General features: G+C 43.5%; 2 protein-coding genes across 3 annotated transcripts in view; one reads left to right on the top strand and one right to left on the bottom strand.

Annotated features, from left to right (window-relative positions):
• NOB1 (NIN1 (RPN12) binding protein 1 homolog) overlaps positions 1-18,712 on the top strand; it is a 153,113-nt gene that overhangs the window by 47,048 nt on the left and 87,353 nt on the right. The window lies entirely within an intron of this gene.
• WWP2 (WW domain containing E3 ubiquitin protein ligase 2) overlaps positions 1-18,712 on the bottom strand; it is a 139,786-nt gene that overhangs the window by 52,950 nt on the left and 68,124 nt on the right. The window lies entirely within an intron of this gene.

The raw sequence follows: 18,712 nt of genomic DNA, 5'->3' as shown, positions 1-18,712 counted from the left end.
AAGGGCATTAAACAATTTTAGTCCATGTATATATTTTTGAGTTTTAACTAGTAAAGATGACTCAACAGTCCACCCAAGTAAATGAGAACAATTCAGAAACGGATCGAAATTACAAAGAAAATAGTAGGATCTAGCACCAGAAAAACCTATTTGACATCTTCAGAGAACACAAGGCCACTTGTGTTCTCCAGTTCCTTGTGTAGCTTGACTTTGCTCACTCAGTGAAAGTGTCTAAGCTTCCCAGCCCTTCGGTTCAGCTATTTCTGCTTCACCAAAGCCGATTATTCTACTACTTAGTAATTACATACTACTTTGCAACAATGAGATGGTTTAAATACCAACCATTTCGTGAAGAAAAGACTGACTCTCCCCAGGCAAAGAAACAGAGGCCCAGGGACAATTTACACCACATGACATGGAGCAGTAAGATTACTCTCAACAATAAGAGTAATAATAACGACCATAAAGGTATACAATATTCATTGAGATGTAACATTATGTTCCAGACCCCATGTGTGCAATGCACTTTAAATATACTTTCTCATTTAACATGGGAACCCTAAAGGTACCTTACTACTATTATCCCCATTTTACATCTAAGAAAACAGACACAGAGAAGTTCTCTCGGAAGTAAGCAGGAACAAAGATTCATATCCAGGCAGTGTAATGTCAATAGTCCATGCACTCTGGCTGGAGGGTAGGGTGGCAAGCCTGGACTTAAGCTGAATTCCTCTTGGGCTATTCTTTCACCAGTCACTTGGGCAATGGTGAGATTAAGACCTATAACCGAAAGTTCCCAATGGCAGGACCTACACCCACCAGAATGTCCACACTGGTGAGAGTCTCTAGCCCAGTGTGTTGGCATAAGCCTGCCACAAAATCAACAGGAGGTTTCTAGAAAGAAACAGATTTTTCTGACAAGACAGACACAAACTAAAATGTTAACACTGATTATCTTTGGATGTTGGGAACATGGATGCTCTTTTGTGCTCTTCTAGATTCTTCTTGTGTCCTTTTGAGGAAAAAAAAAACACAAACTTCTTTTAAAAGAAAAAAAGTTTTTCTTGAGCCAGAAAGAAAAAAAAAAAAAAAAAAGAAAGAAAGAAAGAAACAAAGACAAAGCTAGCGAACTCTGGAGTCCTTCATACCTAAAGACTGCGTGGCAGTTAAAAATGGAGTGAGCGAACGACTGAGCTGTGGAAATAAAGATTCAATTTGGACTCTCTTTTTCCATCTTATTTTTCCCTGAGCTAATTTCATAAATCAAAAGCTGTCAGCCACACCTCAGTCAAAGCAAAATATTTCAAAGTCCCCACTTCATGGGAAGAAATGTTAGCATTAAGCATTTTACCACAACTCCTCATCGAAAGCAGAAAGAGCACAAACGAGTTCCAAAGAGACAGGCGGTCGTTAGCAAACCCGTGGCTGTGTGTATGTGTGTGTACGTGGTGAGGGCAGAGAGCTTGAGAGAGAGAAAAATGGTTAATAGAAGGTTTATTTCGGCCAAGAATCCCCTTTGGAAGACAAAAAGCCGCTGTGATTTGGGACTCACAGCCTCCAGGAGAGGGCCGTACCCCTCAAGGAGCAGCAGGCCACGTGGGCAGCACAGAAAATGCAACGTCAACCCCACTGGACACACGGGCCGTGACAAGTCCATGATTACTTGCAGCCTCCGGGGCTCCTTGTCCCTCTGCAGAGCAGCTGGGCATGACAACAGGGTGGGTCCCCTTACTCTCCTGGCCCCTCCCTCCCTTCCCCGAAAGGCCATGCGGCCAGAGTTGAGAGAGAGACTTTCAGAAATGTTTAACCACTAATGATAGCAGCTGACCCCGAATGACAGGCTAGAGCGGGGCTGGGATTAGCCCGTAAACCATGGGCAGCTGGGACCACTTTACGTGAATTGCCACCTCCCTGCCTGTGGAAAGCCCGCCCCCCACATGCACATACCACACATGCTCCAGACTCCCCTGGTGCCCTAACTGTGGAGCTCCAAGTTCTTTGCTCTTGTATTACCTTGAAAATAAGACACTCAGAAAGAAGAGAAGGCCTCAACATTTGAGGGTCATTTCCTCAAGCTGTTTCCTCTCTTGGAGAACTCTCTCAACCCTTAAAAGATGGGATCCTGTAGTGATTAAAAGCTGGCCCAGGGGCTGAAACCACACATCACCGGCCAAAATGGCACCGGCACAAATGCGAGCTGATGGGGTGAGTTGAGCCGGACCCTGCCACATACAGCCCGGCTCAGCTCTGCCCATGACTTCAACCTTGGCCTGATCCCATTGGGGGGCACCGTTTAGAGGGCAAGGAGTAGTTATGCAGACCCTGGGGCAGTCAGAAGGGGACTGAACGGCCGTGCCAGTTGGGCCAAACTCCATGCATGGTTTCAAGTCACCTCACTACTGAAATTCAGCTCTCCTTACAGCCTGCCCTTCTCGGAAAGCCAATGTGTCCTGCTCCAAGTCCCTCTCTCAGAAACCAAAGCATCCCTAAGGAAAGCCACTTAAGGCCAGAGACCATGGTCCTCAGAGCAGTTCTGATGCAGATGAGGTCCCCAGGAGACGGCTCCTGGCTGTCCCTTGGCATCTAAGCTTTGAAATTCACAGCACTGGCCTCAGACCTCAGCTGCACCCGGACAGCCAGAGACTTGGGTGCCTTGGGATATCTTGCCTCGTCTTTCATGAAGGCCACTAAATTGTACTCAAGCATTATTTTCTGAGTGCCAGGCCCTATTCTAGGGCTGGCAACAAAACAGAGTCCCTGACCTCAAGGAGCATACACCTTATTGGAAATTCAGTGATTTCTAATTCTGCTCAGGTGCAAATTTCCATCACAATACACCATGTTTGTATGTGGGAGCCACTCAGCTAGTGCATGAGCCTAGTTGACGACGTGGCAGTGTCCCCTCAGTGCAGCCTGCTGACCATCATCATACAAGCACTGGTTCCATGAGGAGTAATTAAACAAAAAATAATTTTGTTTATTTGGTTAAAAAAAGGAAGCCTTGGTTGGGTGCAGGGGCTCATGCTTATAATCCTAGCACTTTAGGAGGCAGAGATGGGAGGATCACTTGAGGCCAGGAGTTCAAGACCAGCCTGGGCAACACAGTGAGAATTCATCTCTAAAAGAAATTTTTTTTAATTAGCTAGGCATGGTTTCTCGTGCCTGTAGTCCCCGGCACCCAACTCAGGAAAAGCTGAAGCAGGAGGATTGCTGAAGCCTGGGAGTTTGGGTTGCAGTGAGCTGTGATTGTGTCACTTTACTCTAGCCTAGGTGACAGAACAAGACTCTGTCTAAAAAAGAAAAAAGGAAGTCTTGTCAAACAACAATATGGATCTACTCACTACTACTGAACTATACACTGAGAAATGGTTAAAATGGTAAATTTTGTTATGTGCTTTTAACCACAATTAAAATTTTTTACAAAAGGAAGGAAGGGAGGGAGGGAGGGAGGGAGGAAGGGAAGCCAAGCCTAGCACTGGTAAAGTAAGTGAAAACAAAGTGAAGGTTCCAAAAAAGTAATGGCTCTCAAGCCAGAAAATACATTTTTTTGCTAAATTAACAAGTGGAATTCAAAATTTGGTGGAGGCTTAGAACTTGAGACTGATAAATCTACCATATACTTTATGTAAAAATTGATTATTTATTTATTTATTTTTGAGACAGAGTCGCACTCTGTCACCCTGCCTAGAGTACAGTGACATCATTGTAGCTTACTACAATCTCAAACTCCTAGGCTCAAGCGATCCTCCTGCCTCAGCCTCCCAAGTAGCTAGGACTATAGGGGTGTACCATAACACCCACCTAATTTTTCTATTTTTAGTAGAGACAGTATCTTGCTCTTGCTCAGGCTGGTCTTGAACTCCTGACTTCGACCAATCCTCCCCCCCTTGGCCTACGAGAGTGCTAGGATTATAGGCTTGAGCCACTGTGCCCAGCCTAAAAAGTGATTTTAAAAAGCAGTTTATTCCTACAACTCAACAACAGCAACAAAAAGAAAAACACCTGATTTGAAAATAGACATAGATCTTGAATAGACATTTCTCTAAAGATGACACACGATGGCCAACAAGCACATAAAAAGACACTTAGCATCACTACTCATGAGGGAAATGAAAATCAAAACTACAATGAAATATCCTCTCACATCCATTAGGATGGATACTGTCAAAGGAACAGAAAATAACAAGTGTTGGCGAGGATGTGGAGAAACTGGAACCCTTGTGTGCTGCTGGTGGGAATGTAATATTATGCAGCTGCTGAGGAAAACAGTATGGTGGTTTCTCAAAAAATTAAAAATAGTGGGACTGCAAACTAATGCAACCTCTGTGGAAAGCACTATGGAGATACCTTAAAGAGATACAAGTAGGTCTACCATTTGATCCAGCAATCCCATTACTGGGCATCTATCCAAAAGAACAAAAGACACTCTATAAAAAAGATACCAGCACTCGAATGTTTACAGCAGCACAATTCACAATTGCAAAGATATAGAAACCACCCAAGTGCCCATCAATACGTGAGTGGATTAATAAAATGTGGTGTATGTATACCATGGAGTACTATTCAGCTATAAGAAACAACGGTGATATAGCACCTCTTGTATTTTCCTGGATGGAGCTGGAACCCATTCTACTAAGTGAAGTATCCCAAGAATGGAAAAATAAGCACCACATGTACTCACCAGCAAATTGGTATTAACTGACCGACACCTAAGTGGACATATAGGAATAACATTTATCGGGCATCAGGCAGATGGGAGGGATGGGTATATATATATATATATATACACATAATGAGTGTGATGCGCACCTCAAACTACAGCCCGCTGGGTGTTTTTGCCGCCGCTGCCTGTCCTGCTTAGCAACCAACTTGTCCTGGGCCCACAGTGTGCATGTGTGGAATGTGCGCCGCACCCTCCAATGGCGCTCCAACGGTATGAGGGACAGTGAACTGGCCCCCTGTTTAAAAAGTTTGAGGACCTCTGATCTAGAGGATGGACACGCTTGAAGCTCTGACTCCGGGGCGGAAGGGGAGGAAAGGCAACGCGTGTAATCTAAACAGTTGTACCCCCATAATGTGCTGAAATAAAATAAATAAAATAAAATAAATGAAATAAACTAGCATCCTACGATCTAGTAATTCTACTTCTGGGTACGTACCCAAATGAATTAAAAAAGCAGGGTCTCACAGAGATATTTGCACATCCATGTTCATAGCTGCAATGTTCCCAATAGCCAAGAGGTGGAAGCAACCCACCATCAGCAGACAAGTGGACAAAAAAATGAGGTATATACACCCAATAGAATATTATCAAACCTGAGAAACGAAGGAAATTTTGACACATGCTACAACATGAATAAACCTTGAGGACATTATGCTAAGTGAGATAAGCCAGTCACATAAGGACAAGTGCTGTATGATTCCACTTATACGATATTTAGAGTGGTCAAACTCATAGAGTCTGAAGGTAGAATGATGGCTACAAGGGGCTGGGGAGAGGGGGAAATGGGAAAGAAATTTGTAGGTGAACAAAAATATCTAATAAAATGTGAAACTTTTTATAAAAAGTATTTTGTGACTTTATCAAAATTTAAAACTCCTTCCAAAGACACTGTCAAAAAAATAAAAGTCTCATCATATATAAAGATCAATTTAAAAAATGAAAAAGACATTCCATAGACTGCAAAATATGTATCTGTTAAAGGACTTATATCTAGAATATATAAAGAACTCCAAAAACTCAAGAATCAAAAATTAACCCAGTATTTTAAATATAATCAAAAGATCTGAACAGACACTTCACCAAAGAAGATCTACAGATGGGAAGGAAGCACCAAAAAAAGACGCTCAACATCATTAGCTCTTAGGGAAATGCAAATTAAAACCACAATGAGATCCCATTACATACTTATTAGAATACACCAAGTTTTTAAAAACTAACAGTAACAAGTGCTGGGGAGGATGCAAAGTGACTGGAAGTCTCCAGGGACGTTGCTGGAGGGAATGGAACATGGTTTATTCACTTTAGAAAACAGTTTGGCAGTTTTGGGGATTTTTTTATTGTTTTTTTTTTTTTAGATAGAGTCTCACTCTGTTGCCCAGGCTAGAGTGCCATGGTGTCAGCATAGCTCACAGCAACCTCAAACTCCTGGGCTCAAGCAATCCTTCCTGTCTCAGCCTCCCGAGTAGCTGGGACTACAGGCATGCGCCACCATGCCCGGCTGATTTTTTCTATATATTTTTAGTTGGCCAATTAATTTCTTTCTATTTTTAGTAGAGATGGGGTCTCATTCTTGCTCAGGTTGGTTTCAAACTCCTAACCTTGAGCAATCCTCGCACCTCGGCCTCCCACAGTGCTAGGATTACAGGCGTGAGCCATTGCACCGGCTGGAAGTTTCTTATTAAGTTAAACGTGTATTCAGCACACAAACCAACAATCCTACCCCTAGGTATTGATTTACCCATGAGACATGAAAACATATGTTTACACAAAAACTTGAAAGCCAATGTTCATGATGACCATATTCATAATTACCAAAAACTGTAAACAACCCAAAGTCTTTCAACTGGTGTCTGAATAGACAAACGGCGGTACGTCCATACAGCCGAATACTACTCAGCACAAAAAAGGAACAAACTACCTATACACGCAGCAACACAGATGAACCACAAATGCACTATGCTAAGTAAAAGACTCAAAAGGCTACACAGCTTAACACCCATTTTTATGACATTCAAGAAGAGGCACAACTTAGAGAACAAAAATAAGTGTTTGCCAGTGGCGAGGGGTAGAAGGAAGGGTGGACTACAAAGGGGCCCAAGGAACTTTTTGGGGTGATGAAACTTTCTAGATCTGGATTATGACAGCATTTACCTGGCTGTATGCTTCTGTCAAAACTTATAGAACTATATGCTAGAAAGGAAAAATTTTACTATTTATAAATTGTACCTCAATAGATTTCATAATTCAAAAAAGCGATTTCTAGAGTGAGAAAAAATAAATGTAAGCAAAGGCTTTCAAAGGCAAGTAATTTATGGTGAGAGGATCTGCTCAAAACAATAGAAAACAAGAACCTTGATCGAAATGTGATTTAAGTAAAATACCAAGACTCCAAGACCCTACCAACATTTCTGTATTGATGAACGTGGAGATTCTTTAAAACTCAGGGAACACAATTCTCCCAAATGTTAAGAATCCATGGCTGGCTGGATACCAGGTGCCAGGTGTGCTTTTCTATTTTGACAAAAGAAATCCAGAATACAAAAGGGAGGTTCACTGACCCCAGATTCAGGCCCATTGGTATTCAAGTTCAGCAAAAGAGAAGTTTCAGAGTGTAACAACTGATTAGGGGTTTTCTTCCATCATAAATAAAACAAGCACAGAAGTTAAAATTGCCTGATACACTTAAAACTCATCTCACTTTCCAATCCAGGGAATCGATACTTGCCTGGGATTTCTAGAACCTAGAGGAATCCTGTCCTCAAACTCTGTCCCTCCTCTGCCTACTCTTAACTGGTCACTGTCTTTTAATAGCAACATGGAAAAAAAATTGAGTGGAACTGGGCCAGGTTCCAGCAAGACAGAACCAGCAAGACCCAGGCACTTAAAATAGAAGCATGGAAAAGAAATGGGAAGCAGTGATGGGAAACAACTAGTCTCCTCCACTCAGAGAGATGTCGATACAGCAAACCTGCTCCCACCTCTACCCTCCTCAGTTCTTCCTCCACACACAAATGTAGGTTAAGAAAAAAACAGAGGCCGGGCGCTGTGGCTCACGCCTGTAATCCTAGCTCTTGGGAGGCCGAGGCGGGCGGATTGCTCAAGGTCAGGAGTTCAAAACCAGCCTGAGCAAGAGCGAGACCCCGTCTCTACTATAAATAGAAAGAAATTAATTGGCCAACTGATATATATATAAAAAAAAAAAAATTAGCCGGGCATGGTGGCGCATGCCTGTAGTCCCAGCTACTCGGGAGGCTGAGGCAGGAGGATCGCTTGAGCCCAGGAGTTTGAGGTTGCTGTGAGCTAGGCTGACGCCACGGCACTCACTCTAGCCTGGGCAACAAAGTGAGACTCTGTCTCAAAAAAAAAAAAAAAGAAAAAAACAGAGAGGGGAGTAAGGAGAGAAGAGAATGGAGAAAGGCTTAATTAGAGTTAAAATGGGCCCATTCTAGCCATTGCAAGGGTAATTTACGGCTCCATTCCACACCCTACCTTCAGGCTGCCAGCCTCCCAAATGACAGGAAAGGTAAAAATAAAACTGCTGCCAAGGCTGTTCTAAATTACAGAAAGACAAATGATTTTCTTTTGCTAGTCCTGGAGTAAAGAGCAATCCTCTCCACGGGTGGTAGATTCAACTAAGAAATTCATCTTAAGAGGGAAGGTTCAATAAGCTGTGGCTCATCTCATCTACTTCCAGGTTGGATGTTGGGCTTCACTGGAAAGAAAGCTCAAACAGCCCCCCAAACTTGCAAGAGAGTTCAAGTCCAGAGGGGCAGTGTTCCATCTGCTCAGTGCTGGAGTTGGTGGCTTGGGGCTCCTTGAGTAGAGATGACAGCACACGGTTGCTCCTAGGACCTGAGGTCACCTGAACCTGAATTACAGGCCATGGGATATTGTCACAGCTCAGGAGACAAGCACTGCCGGCCATCAACCCCCACTAACACACAGGAGGAATATGGAGCACCAGCGTGCACAGGTGGACTTTCCCACTGGTATCAAACCATGTTTGAACCCGGCCACTCACTGCCTCCCTGTGCGGCAGCAGCCCCACAAGGGATACCCAGGACCTTGAAGGAACTGGGGACTACAGTGTCTCAGAGCATTATTTCCAAGTGTTCTGTCTCGGAGCATTATTTCCAAGTGTTCTGACATGACAAATCATAAAGGCAGGACTTCAGCAGGTGTGAGAGGTGAGCTCCAAAACGAATGAGTCCAGTGGACATTCCTCAAGATCTCTCTCAACTCCTACTGAAGAAAATTCAGATCCTTTACTCATCCATCTACTTGCCTGGAGTATACTTCCAGGACTCTTCCTCACCTAGCTGGCTTCTAAGCCCAAATCTCAGTCTAAATGTCCCTCGTCTCCCAGGCTATTGTAAATTCCCTTTCGTTCTCCCATGACATCTAACTATGGCACTGCTATTTGGAATTATACATATATTTTTACATGTTTATTTGTTTAGTGTCTGTCTCTAATCAGGCTCGTGAGGGCAGGGCCCATGTCTGTTTTGCATACCTTTGTATACCCAGCACCTAGCATGTCCCAATGAATAAAAGACACAAACTGTCAGGTCCCAAAGCACTCTTGGGCCTGGAATCTCTAGTACTTTGCATGTTCTTTCCAATCCAGTACTTATCACCTCCCCCACCGCTTTAAAGAAAGGAACCCAAGCCAAAACATGGAATCCATGGTGTCCCAGGTATCGGACACAGTCAGAGCTACCGTCTTCCAGAAAGCCTGGCCCTAAATGGCATGTGAAATCAGCCTCTAATATCAGGATCCAAAAATAAAAGTTATTTCATTAGACTCATACTGTGCCCACATACATACTTACTAAAATTGCAATGCTATCTCCAAGTCCAAATTTTATTTGGCACGTTTTTGTTTTGTTTTGTTCTAGCTGTAATGTTCAAGCACACTCCAACACCAACAGGAAAAGACTAGGCAAGTGATTAAACACGGGGATTGAGAAAGAGACATCTGCAATAGGCAGAAATTCTAAAATGACTCCATCCCAAAGATACCCCACTCTAACACCTAAAGCCTGTAACTATGATGAGACATCACATCCTAGTTATGTCACGGGGCACAGCTAACCTTAAGAAAGGGTGATCGTTCAGGTGGGCCTCATCTAATTACGTCATCTCAAAGCTGAGTGCTTTCTCCTGCAGGTGGCAGAAGAGAAAGCCAGAGAGATTCAGATCACTGGAGATCTGACACACCCTTCCTGGCTTGTAGGTGCAGGGGGCCACATGAGAAGAAAGGCAAGTGGACTCAAAGAGCTGGGAGAGGCCCCAGTTGATGGTCAGCAAGGAAATGAGGATCCCAGTCCTACAACTGCAAGTAACCGCATTCAGCTAATGACCTGAATGAGCTTTAAATCAAATTCTTCCATAGAATCTCCAGATCTGAAGGCAGCCTTGCCAATGCCTTTAATTCAGCCTTGTGAGACCCTTAAGGAACAATCTAGCCAAGTTGTCCTGGATTTACGACCTACAGAACTGTGGGCTAACAGACAATGTTGTTTTGAGCCCAAAGTTTGTGGTGATTTGTTACACAGCAATGGAAAACGCATCCGATTAAATGACAATTTCCACGGAAGAAGACATAACTCTCAGATGCTTGCGTGGCGAGGTAACAGGCTCAGCCCAACTCCTTCTGAGCACCCACAGTTCCAGAGGGCCCCTTACAGGCATGGCATTGCTGTGTGGAATCCAGGGCCCATCTCTGAGGGCTGCATTCCAGGGATCCTAATGTTCTTAGGAGACACACATTCCTAAGATTCAACAATCACTTGGGAATTTGAACAACTATATATAAGTGAGACATCACTGTTCCTAGAGGATAAGTAACATTCTTTTCTGGTAGAGTTAAAGTACATGGACTTGACACGTACTTTTCCCAAACAGGATTTATTTATGTGTCAACGCTCCTCTGATTCCAATATTAACCTTTAAAGTTGCAAGGATTTGAAAAGAATAGTCCACGAAAAGTATTCCATATGGAAATATCAGTCATGAAGGAAAAACAGATGAAAAGAGAGAGGCCGAGCAGGCGGTGGGAACCCACCACACTCTTGGCGGGTAGGCAAAGCCTTGGAAAGCGCGAGGCAGCTCTGATCAAAGGTGTCCCCCACGCCCTGTGCCCCTGAAACCATCCCATCTCAGGAGTCGGGGCGCCAAGGAATGAAAACCAGTAGCCAGACCCACCCCAAAGTTCTGGCAAATGAGGAACGGGAACACAAGACTCTTTCAACTCAACAAATATTTACTGAATTGCTGCTACGTGCAGCGAGGCACTAGTCTAAGTCCCAGTAAGGACACAAAGATGAATGAAGCACACAGGGCTCGGCCGCAGTGTTTGGCGAGAGCCTCAGTACCACTCCCCCCAGAACCCTACTCCCCAAAAGCAACAAACTAGATGGAAGGAGTAACTCCTCAGGAGTCTCCAATTCCTCACTCTTTTCTAAGTATAAGGGAAAAAAATGTATGTCTGGATTTAAAATTTTAAAAAAAAAATTTTACAGTTTTAAAGGTAAAATTTTAAAGAAATGGAACAAAATCAACCTGGTCCTCATCTCCCCTTCTCCTCTACAAAAATAACAAGTATTTGCACCACATCCTACTCTAGGTTTTCGCTAATTTCAGTAAAAATGTTTTGCGTTGTTTGGTCACTAAAGAGTTGCACTTTCAAAGGCCATTTGTAAGCACACAAAGTAAACCCAACACATGGACATGCTGTAAAACTCAGCATAATGCCAAACAAAATCTACACAGTTAGGCAGCTGGTGAATAAGTTCTTGTTCTCTTCACACCCCTGGATGCAGAATTTCACACTCCATTATCAAATAATCAGAGACCCAAAGATACCTTCCACTCATCGAGACTTTCCTTTAAAATGCAAGCCAAACACAGGCTTAAAGTGGAAAGTTAGAGACAGAAGACAAAAAAGGCAGGACAGATAGAAATTAACAGGCAAGAGGAGGAAAACAACTCCAAAGATACCAAGAATAACAAGAAACATAAATGGGCTGTGACAGTTTAAAATCATATTGGTGTGTGTGTATATATATATATACATATATATATATATTTTTTTAATTAGTTGTCCAGCTAATTTCTTTCTAGTTTTTTAGTGGAGAAGGGATCTTGCTCTTGCTCAGGCTGGTCTCGAACTCCTGACCATGAGTGATCCTCCCGCCTTGGCCTCCCAGAGTGCTAGGATTACAGGCGTGAGCAACCGCGCCCAGCCCATGTTGGTTTTTTAAAAATCCACTTAAATTTTGTTATAGGACACACCACCAAAAATGTTAAGTACCAAAAAGGCCGAAATGAAGTGTATGGAGGAAAAACATGCCAAGCAGATACAAAACAAAATGAAGCTGGGGTAGCTAGGCTAATGTCAAACCAAATAGATTTTTTCCAGTGATTTTTAAAATTGAGGTATAGGCCGGGTGTGGTGGCTCATGCCTGTAATCCTAGCACTTTGGGAGGCCGAGGCAGGCGGATCGCTCAAGGTCAGGAGTTCGAAACCAGCCTGAGCGAGACCCCGTCTCTACCAAAAATAGAAATAAATTAATTGACCAACTAAAATATATATATAGAAAAAATTAGCCGGGCATGGTGGCGCATGCCTGTAGTCCCAGCTACTCGGGAGGCTGAGGCAGTAGGATCGCTGAGCCCCAGAGATTGAGGTTGCTGTGAGCCAGGCTGACGCCACGGCACTCACTCTAGCCTGGGCAACAAAGTGAGACTCTGTCTCAAAAAAAAAAAATTGAGGTATAATTTACATACAGGAAAATTCACCCTTTGTAAGGTTACCATTTGGTGAGTTTTAACAAATGCGTGCAGTTGTATTGCCATTATCGCAACCGAGACACAGAACATTCCCAATGACCTCCCAAAATTTCCTTGTGTCCCTTTGCAGTCAATCCTTCTCCCAACCCCCAGCTACTACGGATTGGGTATTTGTCCCTAGAATATTGCCTTTTCCGGGATGTCATATACATGGAATCGTACAGAATGTAATCTTCTCTGTCTGGCTTCCTGTGCTTAGCATAATGCTTTTAAGAATCATTTATTGTTTAGGCTGTTCCCTTGTATAGCTTAGAGCAAATAAAACTTTTGTCTTTTTAGAGACAGGGTCTCACTGTGCTGCCCACACTGGACTTGAACTCCTGGGCTCAAGACATCTCCCATCTCAGCCTCCTGAGTAACTGGGACTACAGGCGTACACCACAGCCCCTGGCTTCAGACCAAATAAATTTTAAGAGAAAAAAACATTTTAAAAAGATAGAGAGATAAGTATAGAAGTTCAATCTGCCCATAAGATATATTCCAAACTGTACTCTGGACCCAATCAAATAACCCTGTAACACTGTCCTCAGATACCCTCTTGGTTAAATCCCTTGCCTTCTTCAAATCTTTGCTTAAAAGACACCTTCTTAGCTGCGTGTGGTGGCTCAAATCTGTAATACGAGCACTTTGGGAGGCAGAGGCAGGAGGATCACTTGAGGCCTGGAGTTCAAGACCAGCCTGGGGACAAAGCTGGTCTCTAAAAAAAAATTTTAAATTAGCCCTGTGTGGTGGCCCACACCTGTAGTCCCAGCTACTCGGGAGGCTGAGGCAGGAGGATCACTTGACCCCCAGAATTGGAGGCTACAGTGAGCTGTGATCACACTACTGTATGCCAGCCCAGGTGACAGAGTGAAACTCTGTCTCAAAAAAGGAAAAAAAAGTCACCTTCTCTACGACGCTTGTCTCGACTGCAACCTATTCTTATGGAATACATTTATATATATTTTCAAATGAATCACACTTATTTTTTAAATAATAAAGATCAGAAACAGGGATTCCACATTACTATAGAAGCCAAGGTACAGAACGTTTCTAGAGAGCACAAGTCCCCAGTATTAAACCTGCAGATAGACTGGGTGGGCTTTTGTGGCTGTTGCTTCAGCAGAATGAGAGGCAGATGCCAGATGGAAGTGACCCAGTAAATAAAATAAAATCAGGCTGGGAGGCCCAAAGAACATTGAGACCAACACCTCCACTCTATTTTCGGTAAGTTAAAGGTGCATAACAACTTCATGAAACCCAGCACATGTGAAGCGTAAAGCTACATAAATTCTAAGTGTTACTTCTGTGGCTATTTTTATCTAACACAAAATCAAAAACCTAAATATAGACTCACTTCAGTGTTTGGAAGGAGTCATTCCATTTAGGCTACAAAGATGCCATCCTAAAGACCAGTCCCTAAACCAAACCCTAAATCACCCCCTCCACAGCCCTTGGCACTTTCAAAAGCAGCCACTCAGTTCCAGTACAATCCTAAAGGGAAAGTCTAACCTCATCTCACCGAACCACAGCCACAAACACATGGCCAAAGTACCCCCTGTCCTCGCCATGCACATCTGTCCAAAGCATGTGCAGCCAGTTCTGTGCCGGTCCTCCATCAGCACACGGCCAGGCTCTCACAACCAGAAAGTCATTTCTCCATGACCCATACTCTTTTTATTGGCTTCTCCGTAAACCCTTCTCCTTTTAATCACTATTTTCTAGGACTAAGAAGTCCTAGAATCCAGATACATATATGATTATACTAGAAATATAACTCCTGTGCCCTGAACCGTGGTGACCCTTGTCGTTGGCCCTGTTGTTGTTCACAGTCAGGAATACAGTGTCTTGCTCTGTGTCTCTTAAGTTGGGTTTTCATTCCACCTTCTGCGGATACCCTTTCAGAGGGATGACTCTGCTCCAGACCCATACAGTCCCAGTGTTCCATAAAGCCTGCCAAACACCGACAGCCGACCATCAAAGGGATGTGACTTTAAGTGACAGCTTCCTTAGCTCTTCCCCCCTTGTATCTCTTGTCTTGGTGAATGACATCACAGGTGAGGAGTCTGGGAGCACCCCATTCCTCCCTACCTTCAGGCCTGTCTCATTAGTCAGTCACCTGGTCCTGCTCCATTACATCTCTTAGGTTATTTCTCTGTCTTCTATCTGTCCCGCTACTGTCCAAGGCTAGTGGTCAATTCCAGCCTCACCAGTGCCTACAGGAACCCTTTTGGTCAGTCCCTGATTCCAGTCTGGACCCCACTGTATAAGACACTCCCACTCTCTTCTACTCCACGTGGCTCCTTCCTTCCCACCTCTTACCCTCTCCCCCCACCTCCAATTGCAGGGACTGGAAGACTTCCAGACTCCCTTGCAGGAGATCTGCAAAGCAGAAGGAAGGCAGAGCCATTTGCCTCATAGTGGGGGTGACTGGCAGGGTCTCCAACAGACTCCAAGTCTCACTGCCTGGACACCAACTTCACGTGTATAAAGCGGTTATAGAGGCAGCAGCAGTTTCCCGACATCTGGATCACAGCTGCAGGGCTGTGAGCTTGAAACCAAAGAGCCCAGGGGGACCCCTCACTTCTCTTGCGCCAGCCCATCCAATGACTTTTGTAAGCATCTAATTCCCCATATTAAATCCTTTTCTGTTCAAAATATCTAGAGTGGTTTCTGTTTCCTACAATGAACCCCAAGTGGTACAGCTTCAAATTCATCCATCAGACTACTTTCCTAAATAACTCACCACAGAAATAGTATATCCTACCCTTGCTCAAAACTCAGTGGTTCCCTGTCTCCAAAGAATAAAATCTAAAAGTCCTCAATAAAACATGAAAGGCCCTTTGTGAACTGGTTATCTTCTTACTATCTCCCACAGCAGGGAACAGCAAACTTTCTGTAAAGGGCCACATGGTAAGTGTCACAGGCTTTGCTAACCATATGATCTCTGTTGCAATGACTTAATTCTACCCTTGTAGTATGAAAGTAGCCATAGACAACATGAAAATGAATAAGTCTGGCTGTATTCAAATAAAATCTTTTTTTTTTTTTTGAGACAGAGTCTGGCTCCTGGCTCCTGGGCTAGAGTGCCATGGCGTCAGCCTAGCACACAGCAACCTCAAACTCCTGGGCTCAAGCGATCCTACTGTCTCAGCCTCCAGAGTAGCTGGGACTACAGGCATGCACCACCATGTCCAGCTAATTTTTTCTATATATATATTTTTAGTTGTCCAGATAATTTCTTTCTATTTTTAGTAGAGACGGGGTCTCGCTCTTGCTCAGGCTGCTCAAACTCCTGACCTCAGGCGATCCACCCACCTCGGCCTCCCAGAGTGCTAGGATTACAGGCGTGAGCCACTGCGCCCAGCCTCAAAATTTTCTTTCCAAAAACAGGTAGTGAAGAGAATGAGAAGACAAGCCTTGGAATGGGAGAAAATATTTTCAGAACATGTACATGATAAAGGACTGCTATCTGAAATAAGGAGTTATCCAAAATATACAAAGAACACTTAAAACTCAACAATATGAAAACGAACAACCTGATTAAAAAATAGGCAAAAGACCTGAACGGACACCCCTTTGAAAAAGATATGAAAAGGACTCCACATCACAGGTCATCAGGGAAATAAAAATTAAAACAATGAGATATCACTAGACACCCATTAGAATGGCCAAAAAAATCTAGAAAACGGACAACATCAAATGAAGATGTGGAGCAACAGGAACTCCCACTCGTTGCTGGTGGGAACGCAAAATGGTGCAGCCATCCTGGAAGACAGTTTGGCAGTTTCTTACAAAACTAAGCATGTTCTGACCATGTGACCCAGCAATTATTGTTTGTTTATGTCTACCCCATGTGAGGTGAAAACAAATGTCCACAAAAAACCTGCACACAGGATGTTTCTAGCAGCTTTATTCATAACTGTCAAAACTTGGAAACAACCAACATGCCTTTAAGTAAGTAAATGGATAAACAAACTGTAGTACATCCATGCAGTGAAACGTTATTCAGGGGTAAAAAAGAAATCAAGCCATGAAAAGACTTGAAAGAAACAGGAATGCATATTGTTAAGTGAAAGAAGCCTGTCTGAAGAGGATATATACTGTATGATTGCAACTATATGGCCGTCTGGAAAGGGCAAAGCTATGGTGACAGTAAGATCAGTGGCTGTCAGCGGGGTAAGGAGGAATGACTACATCAAGCACAAGGAAGTGAAACTACTGTATATGATACAGTAATGGTGGATACACATCATTAAACAGTTGTCAAACACAGGATGTACATCAAGAAGGAACCCTAGGCCAGGCACAGTGGTTCACACCTAAAATGCTAGCACTTTGGGAGACTGAGGAGGGAGAATCACTTGAAGTCAGGAGTTCCAGACCTGCCTGAGCAAGAGCAAAACCGCGTCTCTACTAAAAATAGAAAAAATTAGCCAGGTGTGGTCATGCCCACCTGCAGTCCCAGCTACTTGGATGGCTGAGGCAAGAAGATTGCTTGAGCCTAGGAGTTTGAGGTTGCAGTGAGCTATGATCATGACACTGTACTTGAGCTGGGGTGACAGAATGAGACTGTGTCTCAAAAAGAAAAAAGAAAACAGGTCAAATGTGTGAGGTCTTCCCCAAAGCTCCCCAGGTAGATTTAGGTAAACTTCCCACTTTGTTCCTGTTGCATGTGTATACACCACCACTATGAGATCCATCACACTAGACTGTAATTGTCACCTACATATCTGTTTCCTACTAGAGAGACTCCTTGACGTCAGGGACCATAACTTTGCATCTTTTTATCACCAAGACTTGGCTCAGAGCCTGGCATTCAATGTCTGTCAAATGAATATGCCTTTAACTACCCATATCTGCCTTCCTTCCTCCTAGTTCCTAATCAGCTTTCTGGAACCTACCACAACTCTCTCAGATCATACAGAAGAAATGCCAAATAAATACCTATGAAACAAATGGATCTGAATAAATAAGTGCATAATAATGTATTGTCATCATTTTAATTAATGCATAATTAATAAATCAATGTATAAATGAATGTGTAATTAATCTCCATGATTACTTTTCTCTCACTATTTTCTCACGTTTTTTAGGTTTTTTTTTTGTTTTCTTTTCCCAAGAGACAAGGTCTCACTACACTGTGCAGGCTGAAGTGCTGCTATTCACAGGCATGATCATAGCTAACTGCACTCACTCAAACTCCTGGGCTCAAGCGATCCTCCTGCCTCAGCCTCCCGAGTAGCTGGGACTGTAAGCGTGTGCCATTGTGCCTAGCCATGATTACCTTTGGATGTCTAGCTTTGAGGATGCAGTGGGGCCCTTGTCCACTGTCTTAAACCTATTCCTTATTTATCAGCTACTCAGAAGAAAGCCCTACCCACAAGCTCCCTGTGAGCAAGGACTGTGTCGTGGTTATCAACAAATGAATAAATGAATTACACATATTGCTTTTACTCCTTTCTCTTCTCCGGCAATAAAAATGAGGCTATATATAGCCAGACTTTATAAGCTATTGAGTGGGAGGCTGGAATGAAAACAGCAAAGATGCTAAATTCAGATTCATGCTGATAGACAACACAATCACGTACCCTTTAGTCATCTCAATAGATGGAGGGGCGGGAATGGCCAACAGTGACTGAGAGAACGGCCCAGTGCCCGCGGGCAGGCTCAGCTCCTGTCCATCCCTCCTTCCCAGTTAGCTTTGCTTCCCAATTCTCTCCACGCCCTCCCAGGACTTCCTGAAGTGTTCCCAGCAGACTCACACCCGGCTGAGTTTATTTTTCTTTCCTTTCTGGGATGGGCTGTCTGCAGACACAGCTGATGAGCTATTTAGAGCTCACCAGAGACCATGGGCTTTATAAGTCTCTGAGATTACAGAGCTTTTAAGTCTTCAGAGGTCATTGTGCCAGGGCAAGCGAGCTAATAATGTTGATATGTTTTCATCAAAGCAGGACAAAACAGAACAGTAAAAGAGGGAGAATGAAAACCATCGTAAGAGGTTCTGAAACTTTTCCATGTAAATGAAGCCCTGGGAGGAGTGTGTTAAAATGCAGATTCTGGCCAACATTAACCAATACTGACGAGTGACATGGGACATAGGCAAAGTCAAGGCTCCCAGACCTTCTCTCTCTCTCTCTCTCTCTCTCTCTCTCT

This window comes from Microcebus murinus, chromosome 20 (assembly GCF_040939455.1).
Source record: "Microcebus murinus isolate Inina chromosome 20, M.murinus_Inina_mat1.0, whole genome shotgun sequence".
Lineage (NCBI taxonomy): Eukaryota > Metazoa > Chordata > Mammalia > Primates > Cheirogaleidae > Microcebus > Microcebus murinus.
This window is presented reverse-complemented; position numbering and strand designations above follow the sequence as displayed.